At 33.1% G+C, this 26563-nt stretch overlaps 2 pseudogenes; one reads left to right on the forward strand and one right to left on the reverse strand.

Moving 5' to 3' along the window:
- The first annotated feature begins 16629 nt into the window (after positions 1-16629).
- Positions 16630-22309, forward strand: LOC120138652 (annotated as a pseudogene).
- Positions 22310-24931: 2622 nt separating this feature from the next.
- LOC120139066 overlaps positions 24932-26563 on the reverse strand; it is a 30288-nt pseudogene continuing 28656 nt past the window's right edge.

A 26563-nucleotide genomic window follows, 5' to 3' on the forward strand; every position in this document is an offset into this window, starting at 1 on the left:
CATTTTTTATTAAAAATATTTTTTTAAAATATTTTCTGTAAAATGAATTACATTTTTTTAATAATATTTTACGGTATTTGGAATATATTGTTTAAGTCATTTTTCACTAGTTGATAATTTTCATAGAAATTATTTATTACAAATATCAAATATAATAAAAATATTATTTATTATATAAAAATTAATATTATTATTTTTAAAATATTAGAATAATTTATTCAATATTATTTATGTCAAAATTATTATTAAAAAATATTTCCACAAATTAATAAATCAAAATATTAAAATTAGTATATTCTATTAAAATAAAAATATTATATATTATATTAATTATTTATTAAAATAAAAATATTATATTACTTTTTAAAAAGTATTAATAAATATATTTGAATTATTTTTATTAAAATATTATATTAATATTAAATAGATAAATAATATTATTCATTATTAATAATTTAATAATATTTTTTTGTGAAATTGATAAATAATATAAATTTGTTTATACTTTATATATATTATTAAAATAAAAATAAAATATCATATATTATTATAATATAGTTATAATATTAAAAATATAATATTATATTATTAAAAATATTAGTAAATATATTTTAATCATTTTAATAATTAATAATTTTATTAAAATGATATTAAGATATTATATTAGCATTAAATACATAAATTAATACTCATTTTGTCCCATTAAATTTATCCTTTTTTATATTTTAAAATTATCTCATTTAAATTGTTCATCTAATAAAATCTACAATTTTTACTATGCATTTTTCTCTTTCTACCTTTTTTTTAGTTTCCCAATAAAGTAAAATTTAATTTTTTCATGATAAAATTATTATTTTAGCTTTTTCATAACACATTTCTTATACAAATTTTTTTCCTAAAATTACGTAAAAACTCATTAATAGAAATATAAATAGGACGGACGGAGTATTATTTTGAGTATTTATGGTTTGAAATAAAAAGTTTAAAAAATAATTTATAAAAAATCAGACTATAAATCATTTTACACAAAATACAAAGAGAATTCTATCGACAAACAAGATTTTTCGTTAATCAAAACATTGAAAAATGATAAAAAAATATTTTTTTAATGTTTCACGTGAAATAAATAGACATTTAAACCAACTTATTTAATGTTTTCATGTAAATGTCATCGTTTAAAAAATTATTAGTTAAAAAATTATTAGTTTTCATTGTTGAACGAATCGCGGCTATTCAACCTCCCCAAGCTCGGCTTGGTAACGATGTCCCTGGTTGGAGGTGGAAGAATGATCGCCGTTTCTCCACAAAATCGGCCAACAAATTTCTAACTAATAATAGCTGGGTGGAGTCGATCATTAACTGGAAAAGGTTTGGAGTTTAAGGATGCCAAAACGGATTAAAGTTTTCATCTGGCTTGCAATCCAGGATTGCTTGCTAACGAATGTTGAAAGGAATCGCCGGCATTTGTCGAGCTCGAGGGGCTGCGCCGTTTGTGGTGGTGATAATGAAGATAGTGACCATGTTTTGCGGCTTTGTACTACGGCGAGAAGTATCTAGACAAAGGTAATAAAGCATTCCCATTTAAATGAGATCTTCTCAGATGAACTATGTTGATTGGTTTGAGAAGAATCTTCTTTCGCATGCTAATCTTGCTATCGATGGGGAGAACTGGTCTATGAAATTTGCTGTCATTTGTTGGCAACTGTGGAAACATCGTTACAGTTTGATCCTTGATCCCAATTATTATCAAAGGGAGGAGCTTCTGTCGCGCTGCAATCGGTTGGCTGCTGAATTTTCAACAGCTACGTCTGCTGAGCGATGCACCATGTTCACCGGGGACTCAAATGTGGGCATGGACTAAACCCAAGATGGGATGGGTCAAAGCAAATGCTGACGGGACAGTCCGAACCTCTGATTTGATGGCAGCTGTGGGGGGTGTGATTCGAGATTCTGAGGGGACCTGGCTTTCTGGGTTTTCTCGGAGTGTAGGTCGATGCTCCGTCCTTGTTGCGGAGTTGTGGGCAGCCCATGATATCTTATTGTATGCGTGGAACCTTGGCTTTCGGTGTATTGAACTGGAAACGGATAACTTGGAGGTGACGAAGATATGACATTGTCAATTTATCGAACGATTTTTTTCCATAAAATGTGATTTTAAAATTCATATCAATTTTCAATTATCTCTTTTTATGATTACTTTTAATTAAAAGATGTGTGATTTAAAAAACTTTTCATTTCGAAAATTTTAATATTTCATTTACGATAAAAAATACGGTTCGAGGAGTCGCTACCAATCCTTAATTATGGTGTGATTAGACACCTAAAAATATTTTCATTTTAAATAAAAAATAATTTTAATTAAAACAACAAATTGAGGCATGCATTATCATAAAATGAGTTCAGGAGTCAGTTATACGTGGAGAATGATTAGTACTCCCATAGTGCCCTAAATCGGTATCTAATCGATTAATTAATGTATTTACAACGAAATCTATAAATTTGAATTTAATTTAGTTCATGATCCAATAAAACAACAAAAATGTGAATTTTATAATGAATATAATAATAAATTATTTCCTATCAAGAAGAAACAAATACCTCATAACTTGAGGTAATTGATTCTTACTTCAATCGAAATAAAGAAATATTATAATTTCATTATTATATTCAAATGCACCAAAAATAGATTAAAATAAAATTACCGAGCCTTTTAGAAAGATAAAGAATATTCGATTATTTAAAAATATCGAAACCATATCTTAGATAAATTCTAACAATCTTTTCTCGAAAAATTTAAATAATCGAACATTTCTTTTTCTTTCGTTCCCAAATTTTAAAGTGACGAATCATTTTTTAAAGTGACACTGATGATATACATTTTTAATTTAAAATCGTCAAAAGTGGATCTCTAATTAGTTAAGACAATCCACTCAAAATAATTTTAAATTAAAATGGTATTACATTTAATCCAATTATGTAATGATATCGAGTTATGCACGTGAGGATATCATGCAAATCATACAAAAAAGATGTCATGCAATTTACTAATGAATTATTCACATATCCATACATATGTAAACATATCACTATGCGAAATAAATATAAAAAATTAATTTAAGAAAACAAATCTAACAATGGACTAAATTAAAATAAAATGAAAATTAAATATATAAATCAAGAGTTAAAACAAGGATTAAAATAAAAAAACACATAAATATGAAGATGAAATTAAAAACATGAAAATCTCAAATTGTGGACTAAAATGAATTAAAGCAGAAAAATCGAATAACCCTTTACTAAATAAGCCAAAAAATATGACTGAAACCTAAATCTGGAAAATGACAAAATAAGGACAAATCCAAAGGTATAAATTCAAAAACAGTCCTTATTAGTGACTAAATTGAAATAAATGCTAAAAGTGGAAGAACCAAAACCTATTTTTACCTCTAAGTTTTGGTGGCTAAACAATAATTAACCCAATATTTTTATATATAACCTAATTAAAAACAAACCTAAACTAAAAAATCACTCATCCGCACCTCGTATTTCCCTCTCCTATCTCTCCCTTTCTTCCCAGATACACGATCGACGGCGTCTCTAACCCAAATAGAGTTCGGCCACCGCCTAACGGCGATGTTCCCATCTCAACCGGTACCAAGACGGCCGATGAAGGCCACGGGAAAGTTTAATCAACCAAAAACAGTACTCTTCCCTCTCTACCAACGTGTGACCGCCATACCCAAAGAAACCTAAGGCCATTGACGTCTCGGCCACCAACCATCGGTGGCCTTCTCTTTCCTACCGAACCTAACTAAGACCGAGAAAGCCCCAAAAGATCCGAAGTGGATTGAACAAGTTCCCCTTCTTTTCTAATTCCTCGATCGAAACCAAGGGTCACTCAAACCCGCTCACACGCCAGCCACCGTGATTACTCTACTCCGACGACGCTTCCTCTCTCCAGTGAAGCCCCAAACACTGCAAGGTAAACTATCAAGACACTCCTCTTATTTCTATTTTTTTCCACTTCTGATTTTGGGTACCCGAATGGTTGCTAATGACGATGGGTTTCGATTGGTAATGTGTTTAGGGTAAATGATACATGTGTATAGGGAATTCGAAAAATTTGTTTAGGGCCTTTTGTGTAATCGAAGTGGTGAATTCTTGTGGGCTTAATAAAACAATGCATTGTTGGTGGGGTGTTTTGAAGTCTGTTTGGGTTTTTTTTCCCTTATCTTTTCATCGAATCCTCTCAACAATTTTTGCTGATAGATTGCTTTGGGTTTTTTCCCCTTATCTTTTCATCGAATCCTCTCAACAATTTTTGCTGATAGATCACTTTCCTAACAGGATCGGAGACCCCTGCTCCTTCTCTACTACCATCGAATAACCTTAAATGACTAAGTTAATATCAGTGTTTTAAAAAGCGCGCCTGAGACGCTTTGATGCGCTAGGCGAGGCATTTAGAAGAAAGCCTCCGACCACCATGGCGGCGGCGAGTACATGAGGCGACGATTCAGTCGTTGAAGGCGGTGAGAGGCGATGAGGCGACGAGGCGATGCTTTTAGCGATTCACGTACAATGACCCATTTCACATACAATTATTTGCTTAGTAAACATGCCACTGTAAAAGAAAGATCAACAGCCCTATCCCTGATTAGATGTAGGAGAAACCTTAACAGAAACGACGAGAATAGAATAATGAAAAGCTGTATGAGAAAGAGAAGAAGAGGAGAGAAGAAGAGGAGGCACTCTTTGAACGATATTGCCGATTGAGAAAAACCCTAGGGTTTCAATATAAGTTGACTATTTATAGTGTGACCTTGAAGGCCACGATTCTTTATTTCACACGTGAACAGCCTGATTAACATTGACAGTCATGGGAAGTTCAAAATTTTGGGGCCAAAATTTTGAACTCTTTTTTAATGGGTCTCTTTTTAGTTTTATGGGCTTTTTTAGAATATGGATACTAAACTCACTTGTTTTATTCCGTTTTGAATTAAATCTAATTAAATTTTAAAAATATACTAAATTTGATTGATAAAGAGATAGAATAGGATAATAGACTTTCCGAAGATGATGGGGAAGAGGAGGTGTTTGGGATTGATGTTGATGATGATGAAGATGAGTTTTAGGCATTTTGATTATTGATGATGTTTTTAATTTGTCTTTTTGAGATACAATATGACATATGCTACTTGGTGTTTTTGTTTATTAAGTTATTTTGTGATTGAGGTATGGTTATAAAATATTTACAAATGTTTTGTAAAATTAAGCGCCTCGCGTACGTGAATCCCTCGCCTCAAAGTACCTCAAAAAATTGAGGCTCTCGGGTAGCTAATCACCTTGGAGCGCCTTGCGCCTTTTAAAACACAGGGTAATATCTCTAAAACCCTTACTTTTTCACTTCTCATTTCATTATTCTTTTATAAACAACATATCAACAGAGAAAAAGAAATTAATACTGGAAATAACAATAAAATGTGAGTCGAAAAGAAATGAGAAAAAACCTCTTGTATTGCTTCTACTATTTTTCGGAAAAGAAGATTGAATCCCTTTGTTACACCGTTTGATCTTTGAATATGGAGGGAAGGAATAATATCGTTACACACACACTGTTCTTTTTTTTATTGCTCTATTGTGTCAAAACAAAATAGACGAATAGAGTCGGTTTTTCGTGTTTTCCTTGCTTTTAAAAAAACGGTCTCCAGTCCCTCGTTCTTCTGGTGAATTGCTGATATCTCTCCCCTCGTTCTTTTTTCGTTTCTTGTGTGTTGATGAAGTTTTTTCTCCCCCTCCTTTCACGCTTGTTAACCCTCCACTATCTGGTTGTTTAACTGCTAAAACCAACCTCGATTTTTCTTCTTTTTTGCATACAACTACTGATGACCATTGGGCTTGAGATGGGCCCCCAACTGATTTGGGTCAGGGAATAATAGGTCTTGTAACATAGCTTGGGTCCAATTTGTAATAGCCTACAAAATAACAAAATAATAAATTAATATTTAATAATTATAAAAATAAAAATAATAACAATAAAAATCCTGGATAAAACGGGTGTCTACACAATCAAAGGCCCTGTCTGAAAATGCTCTAGTGAGTGCTCTTCATGAGCTTAGATGTCGGATTGGGTTGTAGAGACGCGGCATGTTCATCGGGATCAGAATGCAGTCGCGGATGCTCTGGCTGGTTGGACCTGTGGTCGCCCCCCAGGTGCACTTGAAATGGCAAACCCGCCTGTTGAATTGGAAGCTATCTTGTAGAAGGATTTGGCTGGGGAGTTAGCTATTTGCCTTCTTGCTGTGTTTACCAAAAAATATTTTTTATTTCAAATTATTTATTGGCGTGTCTATAATAAGTCAGGTGCAGGAAGGTGGGCAAATATCATCCTAAACTCTAAATTTTTAGCTGGTTATATTTTTAAATAATTGTATCTATTCTAAAATTTTTATGTGTTTACATCTGTTAATATAGATAAAATTTAACAGAATATGGAATTTAAAATTTTATAAATGAAATAATTGATTTTGTGATTTTTTTTAATATTGATCTCTCTTTTTTAATAATCTACACAATTACAATATAATATCTTTTTAGAATATATCTTAACTATTTATAACGAAAATACATCCTACAAATGTAGCCGCTCGAAACTTAAAATCTCTAAAGCAGGGACGGAAGCATGAATTTGTGTCAATGGGTGTAAATATAAAAAAATTATATTAAAACTTTATCGGGTGCTAGATTGTAAAATATCAGGGATAAGAAATTAAATAATTCATATAAAATATAAAGAAAATATCTAGAATATACGGGAATTTAAAATGTTCAGGGAATACAGCCGCACCTCCAACACTCTCTCGATCCATCCCTACTCTAAAGAGAACAATACTTTATTCTACTATTAAATCCGCTTAACGAATTCTTCTATCATCAATTTCATATATTGAAATTAGGGATGCTACAATTTTCTTCTATTTGTTTATGATTTAAAATGATGTTCTTCCATTAGTACTTATTTTGTATTGCACTAACCAACTTACCTCAGTGGTTAAAGGAATCGTTGTTAAATAATATTCTTAGAGGTCACAGATTTGAGCACCAACGACTGCAGTATGGTGATTAAGAGTTCATTGTCAAATGATAGAGAGTATTTAGAACAAATACTTATCACTTTGGTTCTAGGAGAAATTTTAAAGGGTTAAATTATATTTATTTTTAAATGGTTAAATTATATTTTAGACTCTAAAGTCATTATCGCTTTGGTTCTAGGAGAATTTTTTATTTAATTTTACCTATGAACTTTTCAACTGTGATGGACATTATCCAACTTATTTTTCTGTAGTAAAAAAATTATATAACATTTAAAAATGTATCTGTAATACCTTAATATCAGGTCAATGACTAAAGTGTAAGAATTCAAAATATAGCGGTTAGATTTTGATAAATTGAAATGTTCAATGATTAATTTGGAATTTTGTTTAGGATATATTATCAAAGATTGAAGGATGGAAGGGCAAAATGACTTTTTGGCATGAAATGAATTTAAAATTTATTTTAATGTTATTATAACATGTGAGGAAAATAAGAAAAGGAAAAGAAAAGCCTATAACTCTCTTCATCTTCTCTCTTCATTTCCACCATGAACATCATTGCTAAGGTGAGTAATCTTGAAGTTGGTTGTTTCTTGCATTTTTAATTGGTTTTGATCTTTTGGGTGGTATAGAAGCTTAAGAAAGCTTAAAGATAATTAGAAGCTATGGGATTGATGAGTAAATGGTGATTTGGTAAAAATAGTTTTTAAGGGCGTTGACGAAAATTGATTAGTATTTAGATTTTTAAAGATATATTTGACTTGTCAAATGTCTGAATAAGGTATTTGAGGTATTAGAAAAGATTGAGAACATGTTTGAAGAACATATTGTTTTAAGTGTTATAGTGAAAATTTTGGATGTTAACGGGAATTTAATTGATGTAAGTTGATTGTGATAAGTGTTTTTGAGTTTAAAGGCATGAATGGAGTTAGAAGTATGAGATTTAGGTTTGGGTCAAATTTGAAATGAAATAAGTGAATTTTGGGCAAGTGCATCAGTATTGGAAGAACAATATTGATACTATGAGGTTAAATGAAGGGAAATTGTGTGAATCGGAAGAACAATATTGATACTAAAGGGGTAGTATCGATACTAGGGTATCGATACAAATAGTAAGGTATCAATACTATAATTGAAGAGTAAATTCCAAAAATAAATTTGGGTATTGATACTGAGGTAGGTATTGGTATCATAGAAGGAAAATATCGATACTTGGTGTAGAGTACATATATTGTTCAACCTGAAATTGTGAATTAGGTGTTTCATTTAGTTTATGTAAATACTGATTGGTTAACAATTAATTGAGCTCCGATATTCATCTTGGTCGTGTTAACGTGTAGATTTCGATCGAAAGCAAGTACCGAACGAATTGACGTAATAAAGAGATTGAGCGAAAGCGAAAAGAATTTTTACTTAGGGCTTAAGTGAGGCAAAGGTAAGTGCATACTACTTTAATGTATTAATACAAGGGAAGAAGACTTGTGATGAGTCGACTTCAAATGATTTTTAACTAAAATTAAATTTTGAATAGTTTTTTATATTAATTTTTATGGTTTTACCTAAATCGTATTTCAAAAACACTATTTTGATTTCATTACTATGAGTATATGTTCTATGTGAATAAATGATAATTTGAGTAATTCTATGTGAAATACTTATATGGTTAAAGCCCAAAGTATGTGCTATGAGAATTAGAGGTATAATTGGTATGCAAAGAGTTGAGAGATTCTATGTAGTCATTCAGGGCAATTTTATGTGGTCCTTCAAGACAATTTTATGTGGTCCTTCGGAAAAATTATATGTGGTCCTTCAAGATAATTCTATGTGGTCATTTGGGACAAATCTATGTGGCACTTCGGTGCATAATCTACGTGGCACTTCAGTGTAAATTCTACGCGGTAATTTTGACTGTAATTACAATGCACAACCTCAAAGTACTCACATACCTTGAGTTCTCAGTGATATACGTTGGACTATTTAAACAAATTAATATGAATTGAACAATGCATAATAGTTTATGTTATTTTTTATGAAATGTATATTGTTTTTCGTATTCATTGTTTCTCCTGAAATATTTAAGTAAATGTTTAAATGTTTTATTATGCTTATTTATGTTTCACTAAGTCAAAGACTTAGCGTGTGAGTGTTTTCACATATAGGTTCAACGAAGTAAGCAGAGTGAAGCTAGGTCAGGACAACATATCCTTTGAAGAATATCAGATCAGACCGATTTGAGCAGTATGTGATTTTGTTATTTTGAAATTTTGTCGGCATGCACTACAAATGTTTAAATCGCAAATGCTCTGATCTGTTTTGTAACTATACTAATTAGAGTTACGTAAGTATATTAAATATTTGTTTTCACCGTCTAATATTAATTTCGATATTAAATCGTGTTAATGAGGGCTTCGCCACTAAAATAAAGGTAAAAAATCAAATTTTAGTAGGATTTTCAAAGAGTCAAAGCGTTAAATAGTCAGTGTGACACCTTAGATTCATGTACGAGTCGAATACGGATCGGATACAGGTCTTTTGTTAGTATTAGAGCTACGATTTAACCGATTTTAGGCTCAAACCGAAGTAATTTATGTTTTAAAAAGGTGTACATGCCAATGAAATATAAACAATCTCTGATCTGATAATGCAATGAGTATGTTGTCTTTGCTAATATAGTTAAATGATTATATTTTAATAGATGTCAAATTACGAGGGATCCCGAAGTAAAGCGGGATATGGAGATAATGAGGGGTAGTATTAATTCACCTACCCCAGCTAGGCAAGGTAAAGAACAAACGCCTTAGGGAGTGCCTGTGCAAGATCAGGGATCATTTTTTTTGGACGTTAGACGCGATTCTGATGCATTTCCAATCATCTACTCCCCTGGCTCCTAGAATGAATATTGTTGAGGAGTTAAAAAGTTTAGGAGAACCCGAGTTTAAGCGAGAAGCTGAGGAAGTTCCCATTTCTATGAATCTTTGGTTAAATGATATGAAAATTATGCTTGATGGTCTCCATTGTTCTGAAATGGAGAAGCTGAATGGAGTAGTCTCACTACTACAAGGTCAAGAACATGTATGGTGGACTAATGTGACGATGAGAGTACCTAGTGATCAAGTGACGTGGTCATTCTTTCTGGAAGAGTTCAAGAACAAATATATTGGTGATCAGTTCATTAAAAAAATGAAGTTGAAGTTCATGAATTTGAAGCATGAGTCACACTTTGAATGAGTATGAGTATGAGTATGAGTGTGAGTTTAATAAATTGAGCAGATTTGCAGCTTAATTGGTCTCGACTGAGAAAAATTCATGTGATTAGTTCGTGGAGGGTTTGCGACCCAGATTGAAGGAGCTGGTAATAGCGTTGCATCTTTCTATATTTCAAGAGGTAGTGAATCGATCTAAGCCTTAGAGTAAACACAGAATAAAAGATTCGGGGAGCAAAAGACCCAGTTGACCAAGAAAATGGGTGTCTCGTTGAGTGCAACACAATCGAAGAGAATTCCAGGTTTGAGTTTTTGACCTCAAACTATATCTGAGTCAGCTGCATCATCAGGCAGAAGATCAAATCTGGTAAAAGCTAGGCAGACTCAATCAACTGAATCAGAAGCTAAAAGGCTAAGTCAATGTCATCGTTGTGGAAAAAATCATAGTGCTGTTTATCGAGTGGTCTTCGGAGCATGTTTTAAATGTGAGGACACTGGGCATTCTATCCGGGATTGTCCATTAATGACCGGAGAGCCTGCATAATCAGAGAGATTCACTACTTTATCTCATAGAGGTAGAGGATGAGGCAGAGGAATGAATCAGTCTGAATCGACCACTCAACCTGAAATGTGTGCGACTGTTCGGGTATATAACATTAAGACTGATGAAGATCGTGATGATCTGGAGATCATCACAGGTATTTTCCATTTAATTGATAAACATGTTTTGATATTGATTGACCCGAGATCAACTTATTCCTATATCAGTAGTAAACTGATGAGAGATTTGAGAATCCAGTTAGAAGCTACAAGTACTGATGTGATTGTGACTAACCTGCTAGGGAATAGTGCTCGGGTGAACCAGATTTGTCGAGAGTGTCCTATAAGGATTCAAGGAATTGAATTCCCTATTAATATGATAGAATTACCCTTTGACGAGTTCGAGGTTATATTGGGAATGGATTGGTTGTATCGTTACCATGATAATGTTGACTGTCGATTGAAGCGAGTAATTTTGAAAAGTTATGATGGATCAGAGATAATTGTGGTCAGCGAGAGAATTAATCCATTATCTAATGTGATAATGGTAATGTTGAAGAAAAAGCTAATATTGCAAGGATGTCAAACTTTTATCGCCAATGTGATTGCTACTCGAGCCCCGAAGATGAGATTAGAGGACATTCTGACGGTCAGAGAATTTCCAGATGTGTATCAGAATTACCTCCAGTTAGAGAAATTGAATTTCAAATTGAGCTAATGCCTGAAACGACTCCAATTTTGATGGCTCCTTATAGAATGGCCCCGAAGGAACTGAGAGAGTTAAAGGCTCAATTGCAAGAGTTATTAGATAAAAGATTCATCAAACCTAGTGTATCACCTTGGGGTTCCAGTGTTATTTGTAAAAAAAGAAATATGGTTCGATGCGTCTATGTATTGATTATCGGTAGCTCAACAAGGTGACAATAAAGAATAAGTATCCCCTTCTTAGAATCGACTATTTATTTGATCAACTCAAGGGAGCTTTAGTGTTCTCCAAAATTGATTTGCGCTCTGACTATCACCAGCTGAAGATACAAGAAGAGGATATTCCAAAAACAACTTTTAGGACCCGAATGGACATTATGAGTTTGTGGTAATGTCGTTTGGATTAATTAATGCACCGATAATGTTTATGGATCTTATGAATAGGGTATTCCAACCGTACCTCAATCAGTTCACTGTCGTCTTCATTGATGATATTTTGGTTTATTCAAAGACGAATAAAGAACATGACGTCCATCTTCGAGTGATTCTTCAGACACTTCGAGATAAAAAGTTTTATGCTAAGTTGTCTAAGTGTGAGTTTTGGTTACCTGAAGTTGCATTTCTTGGACATGTAGTATCTGCAGAGGGGATTCGAGTGGATCTTCAGAAGATTAAAGTTATTATAGATTGGGAAGTTCCAAGAAATGTTTCTGAAGTGCGGAGTTTCTTGGGATTAACTGGATATTATCAAAGGTTTGTAAGGGACTTTTCAATTATTGCCTCCCCATTGACAAAGTTGTTGAGGAAAGATGTTCCACTCATTTGGATGGATAAATTCCAAGAGAGTTTTGAATCCTTAGAGAAGGTTTTGAAGGAGGCTCTAGTGCTAGTACAACCAGAATCGGGCAAGGACTATACAATTTATAGTGACGCTTCTCATAATGTTTTGGGATGTGTTTTGATGCAAGATGGAAAGGTGGTAGCCTATTCTTTGAGACAACTTAAGCCATATGAAAAGAATTATTCGACACATGATCTTGAGTTAGCAGCGGTGGTGTTTGCACTGAAGATATGACACCACTATTTATATGGTGAGCGATGTTATATTTACACTGATCACAAAAACTTAAAGTATTTGCTGACTCAAAAGGAGCTAAACTTGAGACAAAAGAGATGGATCGAGTTACATAAAGATTATGATGCAATCTTAGACTATTACCCACGGAAGGCTAATGTTGTAGCTGATGCACTTAGCCGAAAGACTTTTTCAGCTTTACACATGTTAGATGCCCGATTATTTTTAAAGGACATTAGTGCTTTGGTGGTTGAATTAAAGCTAAATCCTTTATTAATAGAGCGAATAAAGGAGTTGTAAAGGAGAGATGAAAAGTGTTTAGCAATAATGGAACAAGTGAAAAAATATGAAATCAAAGACTTTGAAGTAAAATATGATAGATGTTTATACTACATAGACCGAGTTTGTGTTCCAAGTGATGAAGAGTTGAAGAAAAATGTACTTTTTGAAGCACATTGTAGTCCGTTGACTATGAATCCAGGATGAAACAAGATGTATCAAGATTTAAAAGGCCGATTCTGGTGGCCATGTATGAAAAAAGCTATCACAGAGTTTGTTGCAAAGTGCTTAACTTGTCAACAAGTAAAAGCTGAGTATCAGGTACCTTCAAGACTTTTACAACCGATCTCAATTACTCAATTGATATGGGAGAAAGTTACGATGGATTTCAAAACAGGGTTACTATTAACACTGAAAAAAGGATTCTATTTGGGCGATATTGATAGATTGACGAAGACAACACATTTTATTCCTGTTCAAACTAATTATTCGATGAAAATATGATGAATTATATACCAAGGAGATTATTTGACTTCATGGAGATCCGAGTTCAATAGCATCTGACAGAGATCCAAGGTTCACGTCAAGGTTTTGGAAGTCTTTACATGAAGCCTTAGGTACTCGATTGAACTTTATATAACACATCCTTTCACCATCAGACAATGGTCAATCTGAGCGGACTATCTAGGTTTTGGAAGATATGCTAAGGGCGTATGTAATTGCTTTCAATGGATCTTGGGAGAAGTATATGCAGAACACCGTATGAGGTGTTGTTTGGAAGAAAATGCAGAACACCGCTTAATTGATACGAATTAAAAGATCGAGACGTTCTTGGTCTTGATTTGATTAAAAAAGTAGAAGAAAAGGTTCAGGTGATCCAACATAACCTTAAAGTGGTAGCAGACAGAAAAAAGTCCTACATGGATTTGAAAAGAAAGAAGATTGAGTATCAAGTAGGAGATAAATGTTTTTGAAAGTCTCTCATTGGAAGAAAGTGCTTTATTTTGGTTGAAAGGGAAAACTCAGTCCTAGATTCATTGGCCTGTATGAGATTATAAAGAGAGTGGGACCAGTGGCATATCAGTTAGCATTGCCACCAAAAATGGAGAAAATCCACAATGTTTTTCATGTTTTGATGCTAAGAAGATATCGATTAGATCATTCTCGCATCATAGAACCGGAAGAGATAGAAGTCCAATTTGACATGACCTATGAGGAAGAACCATTGCAGATTTTAGCACATGAAGTCGAACAACTAAGGAACAAGATGATTCCGTTAGTTAAAGTTTTTTGGAGAAATCACAAAGTGGAAGACACGACATGAGAGCGTGAAAAGGACATGAGAAGACAATTTCCTTATCTCTTCGTGTAGTGAAAATTCGAGGACGAATTTTCTTAAGGGGAGAATTGTAATACCTTAAATTTCAAAAATCAATACAACTAATTAAACAATTGTTACTCTCTGCAAATATAATAATTCGTACATACCAGACAAATTCTTTTACATTTTTTCATTTATTCTTTCAGAAAAAAATTCCTTACGATTTTTTTCTAAAAAGATAGAAACCGCGTGGACGTGTCAAAGACACGTATTGTCACAGGATGAGCCGAGCCGAACGACGACAAATGGCTATACGCGAGAAAACCCCTTATTCTCCATCACTCAATAAGGGAGTGGAAAATAAAAACCTTAAATACCTAATCCCAATATATTTCCCACTCTATGTGGGATTGAGCATTACTAACAAATATAACATAAAGTAAATTATTTAGGATCTACAATATTTATTAGAGTGACTTAGAACTCGTCACGTTGACGTGATGAGTTTTAATAAAATATATTTTTTATTCAATTTTTTCATCCTGATGTAATAAATTATATTAAAAATTATATTTTATTAGAACTCATCACCTTGATATGGCGAATTTATCTTATATTGTAACATTTTTTGTAAATTAGAAAATAAATTATAAATTAGCCTATTGTGTCAATTAATTTTTCTGCTTAGCCTAATGGGAAAAAACTATTAGCAATAGATTTAGATAGACATGGGTTTAGAAAAAATGTGTCTTTTTGTATTTTATTTCACCTGAAATGGATGTATTTTAGAAGAGTTTATATAAGAGAAAAAGACTAAAGGAAGAAGAAGAATGAGAAAATAAATAAATTTTTATTCGGAATCAAAATGACATCATTTTGAATTAAATTTAATTTTATGTAAGAATTAAAACAACATCGTTTTGGTGTAGGTTACATGTCATAAGTTGTTAATTATTTAACGGTGAAGTGACACTTTTTTTAATTTATAATATTCAGTGAATAAATTAAAAAAATTGAAAGTATAATGAGTGAAATAAGAAAGAGCAAAATTCAATGAATAAACTTACCTATTTAATTAAGGGTAAAGTCCACAAATAATCTCCGACTATATAATGTTATTTTGTTAAGTTCTTCGACTATTAAAGTTACAAATAGTTCCAAAACATTGCTTTGTTGAGTACCGACCATTAAAAATTAAAAAATAATTACTCAACATTTTATATGTTCTAAACTCATCATTTTTCTTTAAAAAATTAACTTCAGTCTGAGTTGAATGTTAACCTGTTGACTATGATGCGATAAAATATGATCTTAGAATCTCAAAGACTATTATATCTCAATCATCATGTTAAAGTTTAGCTTAGACGATCTTCAATTTTTAACGGAAAAGAACGTGTTTAGGAACATATGAATAAACGAGTGATTATTTTGTAACTTTTAGTGATTGAAGGATTTAACTAAGCAATGTTCTATATCAGAAGGTCATTTTTTTAACTTTTAATAGTCAAGAACTCAACAAAATAACACCCTATAATCTATGAATCATTTGTCTACTTTACCCATTAATTGATAATTGAGTAATTATGAGTATAGTTTAATCTTGAAAATAATAATATTAATCCATAATTTCTTATTAAATATTATAAAGATTTGTTTTTAATTTTTTGATTTCATTAGCAGCTTCAAATTTTAAATTTTAACTTTGTCTAGAAAAATTAATATTTTATATATTAAATTGATTGATAATTAATTAAAATTTAGTAAAAATATATAATCTTATTTATATAATTCAAAATTAAAAAATTAAAAATATATATTTTTTAAATAGTTTGTTTACAATTTTTTAGCCATTAATATCTCACACACGTTAAAGATGTAATTATTTAAATTTAATATCGACATTTTCTTTAATTACTAAAATTATTTAATAATTTAAAAATAAATTTTGATTTTTGATAAAACTAATCTACATGGTTAACCTCAAATACGAAAAAGTCTCACGTGTGTCAGTCTTAATATATGACTAAGGAGAACGCTACTGATTTTATTATTATTTTTTAATAAAACTGGTAAAAAATTATTGAAACATTGTTATTTCTACCGGTTTTGTTATTATTAGGCGCTTTACCGGTTTTGTTAACATATCCGGTAAAACGCTACCTAAAATATTATTTTTTACCGATTTTATTATCATTGGACACTTTACCGAAAATATTAAAAAAATTAATATTTTAAGTAAAAATAATAATATTTTAAGTAATTTTTTTTACCAATTTTATTAAAAATAATAATAACAATATTAATAACATTTTTCTTAACTGTATATTAAGACTCCAACAATGTATAACTTTCCGGCAATACACAGAGAAGTTGAGCCCAAATATACAAAATAAAAAACCCAAAAATAAACTTGTCCACATTCGAGTATGAAAACATCAAAGGAATTGATGATATCCAGAAGAAATTCGTTTGCTTGGATTTTAGTATCCATGAGTAATACACATTCCGTTCTTTCACTCCAAAAACCAGAAACCCAAACCCTTGATCGCTTTGATTTTGGTTTTTAATTATCCCAATCTTCACGTCATCTACAACACGACTAAAGCAAAGCAAGGACCCCGTTTTTTTTTCCAGAACTGATTAAACCAAACCAACGCCACTTCCCAGTTTTTCTTTTGTTCTTCAGCTTCCTTTTTTCAGTGCAAATCTTTTGTCAGATCGGCTAAACTCCATATATATAAAGAGAAAGACCCAGTTTTTAATCTTTTTATATGAATTATACATAGTTCTGAAGTTGGATTATTTTGAGTTTAAGAATATTTTTGTTTCTGATTTTACGTGATCACACTGGATTATGCGAGATTTAAGCTAATTAGATATGTTTTTGGGTATTTTTATTTATGTATGTTGTTTTAATAGTTTGAGTGTTTTTTTTTGTCCTCAATGGCAGTGCCATCGGGAAATGTAATTTTATCAGATGAAATGCCGTTTCCTGCTCCTTCAGTCGTAGGAGCATGCGGCGGCGGCGATGGTGATGCAGGAGAAGGAGAGTTCAACCAGAAACATTACCAGAATTGGTTCCCCGATGAGCGTGATGGCTTTATCTGTTGGTTGCGTGGTGAATTCGCGGCAGCCAATGCTATGATTGACGCCCTTTGTAATCATTTTCTTGAGGTTGGGGAAGCTGGGGAGTAAGAATCCCTCATAGCCTGCATTCAACAACGGAGATGCCATTGGAGCCCCGTGCTTCATATGCAGCAGTTCTTTTCGATTGCTGAGGTTTCCTATGCTCTTCAACAGGTGGCCTGGAGACGTTGGCAAAGGCACTACGATCACACGAAAGTTGGGGGAAAGGAATTTAGAAGGCCTAGCTTTGGCTTTAAGGGACATATGATCTATGTTTTCAAAGAAGTGCAGAACTCTGGGGTGGATTGTGATGGGAATTCGACTGTTACTGCAGTTTCCGAGAGAAATGAGAAAGTGAGTGAGAAACAAGAGGAGGAATTTAATTCATGTTTTGAGCTCGGGAAGGATGAGGATGAAGGTTCAACTGTGACAGAGGATAGAAAAGGTTACAGATTGTTTCATGTTTATTGATTTCATATCTTTCACTTTCATTCCAGTGAACATTGACCTCGATAGTGAATGATACCTTTTATTCTATAGGTGTTAGGTTTGTTTGTTTGTTGTGATCGGATGATTGAAACTTGTACTTCTAAATGATTTTGGGTTGGTGACTTTTACTTACATTCCGGTGAACGCTTAATTCGTTAGTGATTGTTAGCTTCTATTTGTAGCTTGTTATATTTGGCTATTCACTGTGAGGGGATGATTGGTTTTTGTACTTCTAAATGATTTGGGGTGTTGATATTGATGACTTATACATTGCAGTAAACAGATAATACGTGAGTGAATGATTCATTCTATTCTTCAGCTAGTTAAGATAGATTATTTGTTGTGTTGGGATGACTGAAATTCGTATCATTGCATAAGGCAACCGTCCTGGTTTTACCGATAACTCCCAGGGATTATGCTTTCGCACTTGATGTTTTTGTTAGCCGTACCATTTTGGATGACAATTTCTTAATGTTTTTAAACAAGTTAACTATACCCATTATTAATAGTAAAAATGTGTTGTACTCGATGGTCTGCCTTTTGGGCCTTACATTTGTATTTCTTTTTTGGGCTTTGAACCCAGATACTGGTTCTGGATGATATGCTGATAGCAGCTTAAAAAGGTCAGAGAGTTCAAAATAAGCAACGCCTGGAAATACAGAACCTGGAAGTGAGGATGTAAACGATGGATGCACGCGAAACTTCAAAGGTACATCCTTTTACTTTGTTGATGGGTTGCTTTTAACTTATGTTACATGGACTTGGCTACAAGTATCTATTAGGTGTATGTATCTGAATGCCTGACTCTCCTTTCATCTGAAGTTTTGCGGTCATGAAGTCAGCTAATAAGGGCCCCTATAAACCATATTGATAGTCTAATGGCTCACAGAAATGCTTTCTTCTTTTTTGTAATTATTGTCTAATGTAATTTTATAACTAAATTTTGGTTTTTATACTCTCGACTTTTTTTGACACATTAAAGATAATGAGGCTTATGTCTTAGTTTCGTTTACAATTATCTATTAGGATTTAGGGGCATTTATTTGAATGCCGGACTCTCCCTTCATCCGTAATTTTGCAGCCATGAATTCGGCTAATAAGCGTCCCTAAAAACCTTATGGATAGTCTAATGGCTCACAAAAATGCTTTCCTCCTTTTGGAATTATTTTCTAATGTAATTTTATAATTAAATTTTGGTTTTACAATCTAGTTGAGTTTTTGGACACATTAAAGATAACGAGGCTTATGTATTAGTTTTGTTTTATAATTGAATTGGTTTATATTTACACGTGATTTATGTCTTTGTTTTACTAAAAGAAACGCTAGTGAAAGAGGCTTATATTCCTTCTGTCAACTTTTGGGCCAGTTTGTGTATTCTATTGTTTCAGTTTGGTCGTACACAACCTAGCAATCATCAATTGCTCTCTATGCTATTCAGTTTGTTCATTTGGTGTTTGTTTTGGCTCGCTTTCTTTGTTGCCGAGTCTGAATTACCAATGTTGTTCCAGACCCAGATTTTGCATCTGAATCCCTGTCGTTTCAGCCCGGTTTCTATCCTCTACAATGCCGAGCCCATGTAAAAGAGCTTTTAGCTCCTAGGAGGTTATGAAAGTGCAAGCTATGTATTTATATTTATGATCTTTCAGAGCATGATTCGCATCCTGTTCAAAATCAGAATGAAAAGCAGAATCTGGTCTTGCATCCAAAAACTTTTGTTGGTAACGAGATGTTTGATGGAAAGACAGTAATTCTTTGTAATTTTTATGATGACGTTTCGTGAAACTCCGGATAATCTGATAGATTGTTGCATCTTTCTCCCCCATTCTATTTATACGTAGGATCCTATTGTTTATTTTAAGGTTAACGTGGTGGATGGGTTAAAATTGTATGAGACACTGTTTGATGGGAAGGAAACTTCAAACCTTGTCTATTTGGTAAATGATTTGAGGGCCGCCGGTAAGAGAGGACAATTTCAAGGCAAGTTCTCTTACACGTTCTCTTTTTGGGTCATTTTAACACCTAAAATTTCATTATTGGGTTGCTGGTAAGGTCCTGTAATCATATTCTGGTCCTCTTCTATACACATCATTTGCCCTCTGCTTTTATTTGCTTTCAGCTGAATCGTATCAATGTTGAACCCAGTCGTTAGGTATTATAACTATTGTTTATAGTTTTCTCTATCATTTCTCTTTCGGGTCAAGCTGCTACCTATAATGAATCTGCAGATCGTCCTAGGGATGGTTGACAGTGTTACTGTTTCTTTTATAACAATTAACAATTATTGTTAAATTTTATTGTAAATTCTCAGATTTTGTTATTCTTCTTTAGCTGATTTCTGTATTACGAGGAATGGATGTTTTTGCTCATGCTTAAAAAGTCTGGTAGTGTATTTTCTGGGATGTTTATATAAGAATAGTATCCTTGCATTCAAATATCAGTAATACCTGAATCGATTACCTGATAATTTACGAGAAGCTGGCCAGTCATATGTGGCTTCTAGAAAACCCATGAAGGGACGTGGCAGAGAGATGGTTCAATTGGGCCTTCCAATTGCTGATGCACCTCTAGATGATGAAATGGCTGCCTGGACTTGCAAAGGCATGTTTCAAGCCTTCTCTTTGATTCCTTCCCCTACCCACCCAACTCATAAATGCAGTTTTATTTTTAATTTTTCAAGGAAAATATTTTAATCTCTTTCTACGTTGATTTTGATTTAATAGATCGGAGAATTGAAGCCATTCCTTCCTTGCTGCAAGATGCTATTGAACTTTTGGTTGACTTGCAAGTTATTACTGCAAAGCCGGACTCTTGCATCATTGATGTCTATAGTTAGGTTGATAAAAGATGGTGCTGGTGATGGTTTTGTATACAATGAGCTAATCTTTGAGCCTAATGTTACGGTCTTGTTCTTCCAGGGGGATCATTCATCACCTCGAACGTGGCCACCTTGGGTCGGAAACCCTACTTTCATATTGTTCTTGACCGAGTGCGACATCACTTTTGGAAGGGTTATTGGAATCAACCATCCGGGGGACTTCAAAGCCTCTCTAAAGCTTTCTCTTGCCCCTGGGTAAATGTTTTACTGTGATTGTTTAGAATTGAATGATGTCTATATTTGATTCTTTTTTGCGTTAAAAATTTAACTATTAAGTTAGTCCTAAAAATGGTAATAATGCTTCTAAGTAATAGAAGTTGAGTTGTTCAACTCTTCATAAGTATCTGTTCTGGACACACATTCAGACGTGAGTATGGGCATAAGATCCTCTAAAGATCCTTCAAATACATTGAAAAGCTTTTAAGAATTGAACATATTTGCGTTAGAAAAGTACCTATATCTCACACACGCACTCAAGTCCCGAGTATCATAGGATTGCCTTCTTTTGTAGCACTTCTTTGTTGAGTTCAATTGGGTTGTCTTCTCTTGTTTCATATTCCTTCTTGTGAATTTCATAACTTGGGTGCAGATCGCTCCTCATGATGGAAGGAAAATCGCTTGATTTCGCCAAACATGCACTTCCTTCTGTCCGAAAGCAGCGTGTGCTTGTTACATTTACCAAGTATCAACCGAAGAAATCCATGGCTGACAACCAGAGACCTCTATCTCCTTCAGTTTGTCAGTCTTCACAATGGGGTCCACCATCTAGTCGATTGCCCACCCATTTTCACCATTCCGCTGGCCCCAAGCATTATGCAGCAATACCAACAACTGGTGTACTGCCAGCCGCAGGAGTTCGGCCACAAATTCCGCCGCCAAATGTTGTTCAACCATTATTTGTGCCTGCACCTGTTGCCCCTGCTATTCAATTTCCTTCTCCAGTTCCCATTTCGCCTGGTTCGACTGGGTGGTCAGCTGCTGCAGCTCAAAGGCATTTTGCGCCTCATCTACCCATTCCTGGAACCGGAGTTTTCCTACCTCCACCCGGCTCCAATTCACGGCCTCAACAGTTAACTATTGCTAACGTTCCAGTGGAGACAACTTTCTCTCTGGGAAATGATAATGGTTCAGGGAAACCCATTAATCATGCAACTTCTCCTAGGGAAAAGGGTGATTGAAAATCTCCAAATCAAGGCTGCAATGGAAGCTTAGATGAAACCAGCAATGGAAGGGCTGTGATGAAGGAAGAACACCAATGTAATGACAACAGTGTCGAGAGAGATCGAGACCGGATTTATTGAACGAAAAGTGGTAGGCTGAAAACTGCAATGAGTTTTAAAGCAAATGTAAAGATCGGCAAACTATTTTTGGACGTTTCATATCAGCAGCAGGGGTGGGAAGTCTCTGTAATCCTTAATGTTACTTTTAGAGGTTTCCTTTTGTCATCTCATAACGTGAAGTAGATGCCATGTGCTTAATCGGTCTCTGCTTTACAATTTTTCTTATCCAGATTTGTGTTCCGTTTGATTTTGGATTTCACATATAATACTTAAACTACATTATCACTCAACGTTATGCACCTAATATATATTGTTTTGGCTTCCATTTGCGCTGATTATAGTATTAAATTTTAGCCTTATCTTCAATTATAATCAATTATATAATTGGTTCGCTAAATTTTAATTGTAAGATGGTGTGGATAGGGATTACAATTTAACCCCATTCTATCATGATCCCAACTTGATAGGGTTGATTTTTTTTTAAAAAAAATTAGGCTGGGTCTGGGTCGGGTTTTATACAAGATTAGGTCGAGTCGGGTTCGGGTGGAGGGTGAAAAACCTTCGAATCGACCTGAGGGTAATAGAATAATTTTCATATAAATTTATGAATAATTGCTATAATACCCCCTCTCTATAGGTTTTTTTTTAATTAGGTCATTAATTTATGTCGGGTCAGATCGAATTTATACTACAAAAAATTGGGTTGGGTCAGATTCAAGTAAAAGATATATATATTTTTGGGTTGATTAGAATGTATATATATATATATATATATTGGGTCGGGTTGTGTTGACAAAAAATCCGACTCAACCCGACCCATTGCCATCTCTAGACGTGGACAAATCTTTTTGCTATTGTGGTGATATGGATGAAACAATATTATTTCAATACAGTTGTTGATATCTAAAACGATGTCGTTTTATGCACTAAATTTTAAGTGTATTGGTTTTGTCATTAAACTTATAAACAAATCATTTTTTGACACTAAACATTTGACGCGTTAATACCTTGTTCTCCTCTGATTTGTGAATCGATACACTTAAATTTTTAATACTAAACTTTTAAACAATTCATTTTTTGATATTAAACTTTTAAACAATTTACTCTTAAATGTATCGATTTTCTCATTGAATTGGTTTTTCACAAAATTTATATTAAATCGATGAAAAATTCATCTAAATGTTTGATGTGTTAATACTTTGTACTCCTCTAAGGATTGCCTGATCAAACTAATTTGAAGTATGTTGTTCGTCTTTTCAAAATACTGATTCTCACAGTTCAAATATTTTAAACAAACACCTCAAATCCCTCAAATATGATAAAACACTCAATCCCCTAAATTGACGGGTTTTTTTGTTTTTGGTTTTGTACAATTTCGTTAATTTTAGATGGGTTTCGTGAAAAGTCAAATCTAGAAGAAGATAGATGAGTGAAGACTAACTAATGATGTACTACGATTCATTGTCGATCCACAGCAATTGAAAAAGCGCAGTGTAAAAAAATTAATTGTTTGAAAGTTTAGTGACAAAATTAATACACCTTTAAAATTTAGTTTCTAAAACGTCGTTTTAGCCATTAATAACCACATCAAAATGATGACATTTTGACCCTATTATCATACTGTTAGATAATAAACTCCATGGTATATAGTTAAATTTAAAATTAAAATATAATCTTATAATTAAAATAATTGAAAACTTAATAAAAAATCAATACGGTACTAAGCTTCATTGATATTTGATATACTTTATCCTTTATTATAGAAATGATAATAGAAAATAGTACATTTATAATGTATAGTTAATGAGAAAATGTAGTTGAAAAGTACAAAAATATGAGTTCATCAAATTTAAGAATTTCGAAATTGTTAGATACGTATATTTGCTTAGTTAATCAAGTTATTTATTTTTGTTCTTTCATATTTTTTAAGAAATTTGGAGGTCTCCCACAGAAACTGCTCTCAACCTGGCGTTGGGGGCAGCCTACTATCCTACCTCCCTCTTATCCCATTACATATGGGAATAAGGGTCAACTAATTTTTGAAATGACCATCCAGCTCAGTTGGTAGAGCACAAGATTCTTAATCTTGAGGTTATGAGATCGAGTCCCACGGAGGACATTTCATAATATGGAGGTCTCCCACGGAAGCTGCTCTCAACCTGACGTTGGGCAGCCTACTATCTTACCTCCCTCTTACCCCATTACATATGGGAATAAGAGTCAGCTAATTTTTTTATTCTAGATCCATTGGGAGCATTCCCTTTCTTTCCCCTTCCGATAAAATTAATATTAAATTTAAAATTCATCATAAAATTAAATTATTATTAATTAAATATTTAATTAATATTATATTCTTTTAATTATTTTTTATTTAATTTATATTTATTTTTAAATTTAAATTTTTAAAGTAAGAAATTTAGAGTGTTGGAAAGATGTAAGTGCCCATCAAAATTAGTTTGAACTTGTATTGCCTACAATGTAAGTATTGGATACGATTTGAGTCCTGAAAACTAATTTGAACTTATGTTGCCTACAATGCAAGTACTGGATACGAAGATTTTTGGAGACTTATTTTTAATATATTTAGAGGATTATATATATTTTAACTTAATTTAACTTTACAAAAGAATAATGTCTTTAAATATTTCTGAAATAAAATTTAATTTTAGATTTTCTGAAAGTATGCCAATTAAAATAAAAAAATCCCACATAAACATAAAAACAAATGAAAAAAAAATCCACTTCTTTGCCAAAAAAAAAATTCATGTTGACAAATACATGAACATTCATTTGTATAGTAATTAAATACTTGGAAATAAAAATTGGCAAATCTAATGAAATCTCCAAGATAACATTATTTACATACTCTGCAAATATATATATATATATATATATATGTTTTGGTTTTTGTTTTATTCATTTTGGTCCTGATTGATGCAAGTTTTTTCTAAACGGCAGAGCAGAGAAATTTAGAGATGTTCCAATGGTGCAAAACCTTGCCATCAACATCATAGAACACAATCATGACGTCATTCTCATTCATCTCCACTGACATGAAGCCTTGCCCGTCGTACAGGAACTTGGCGGTGCGTTCAACATCGTCTTCGGGTTTAAGGTCACCGCTCCATGCTTTGGACCCTCCACCGCTCGTTAAGTATTGGATGGAACTGCGTTCCCAAACACTTCATTCGTTCAGATTTCCGAACAAATCAATCTGGAATTAATTAGGAAAGCTTTACCCATCAATGCTCGCGATGTGCTCCAAACAGTGGTCATGCCCGTTCATGTAGACATCAACATTGTTTTCCTGAAACATTTAGGTGAATTTAAATCGATCCAAACGAGTTGATTTTAGGTTTAGGAGTAAAGGCTTAAGGGTTACCTTTATCCATGTAGTAGACTCAATTTATCATTTTCACCCCTATCGTACTTTCGCATCAATTTAGCCCTCAAAGTTATTCAATTGTATCATTCTATACCCTTTTCGGCCTTGACTTAAAACACTAAATTATAAATCCTAAGTATTTAGGGTTTACATCTTAAGGGTAATTGGGTTAGGGTTTAGGGTTTATATTTTAAGGTTTTAAGTTTGGGTAGGGTATAGAATGATGTAGAGCAATTTCGAAGGCTAAATTGATGCAAAAATACGATAGAGGCGAAAATGATAAATTGAGTCTACTACAGAGACAAAAGTTACCCTTTTGCCAGGATTAATTTTTATTTTAGTAAATTTGGGCTAGAAAATAACATAGAAAATAATTGTTTTCTCTCTCGATAGCAGGACTATTGTTCCTGGTTAATGACAGATGGTGTGAGCCTTTTGCTGAATCTCATGTGGAATTTCAGACCCCTAGGGACTGAGATCACTGTTTGGCTGTTTTATGGCCTTCTAGTGATAATGTTGCTTCCAAGCCAAAGCCTTTCAAATATTTCAATTTTTGGGCTAGCCATCCTTAATTCAAGAATGTAGTTGAGAGATCTTGGGCGGCTCCTGTGCAAGGGGATCCAATGAAAGCTCTATTTTGAAAATTGAAAAGGCTTAAGAATGTGTTGAGAGCCTTAAATAATTGAGAGCCTTAAATAAAGAGTATTACTCTAATATTTCTGGGAGGGTTGCTGAGAAAAGAGAGCATTTAGAGAGTCATCAGGTTGCTAACTTGGCTAGGCCTGAGATGGATAATCTGGCTGTTGAAAAATAACTACATTATGAATTGGTAGAATTAGAGAAGACAGAAAGATTGTTTTATCAATAAAAAGCTAAGGAGAATTGACTTTTGGAAGGGGATCATTGTACTAATTTTCTCACTCACAAGTTGTTGTTAAGAGGAAAAAGAACACAATTAGGGCTATCATGGATGAGGAAGGGAATAAATTAGATACTTTTGATTTTATGTCTTCTGAAATGATCAGGTTCTTCACTAAGCAATTTGATACTATTGATAGTAATGTGAAAGGATTTGTTGCTGCTTTTGTTAGGAGTCTTCTAGGGTATTATTTTCCTGCTGAAGAAAGAGATGGCTTGATTAGTGATGTACTAAAGAGGAAATAAAGGCAACTCTTTTCCCAAGTCTCCTAATTT

Source organism: Hibiscus syriacus, unplaced genomic scaffold, assembly GCF_006381635.1.
Source record: "Hibiscus syriacus cultivar Baekdansim isolate YM2019G1 unplaced genomic scaffold, ASM638163v2 tig00002237_pilon, whole genome shotgun sequence".
Taxonomy (NCBI): Eukaryota; Viridiplantae; Streptophyta; class Magnoliopsida; order Malvales; family Malvaceae; genus Hibiscus; species Hibiscus syriacus.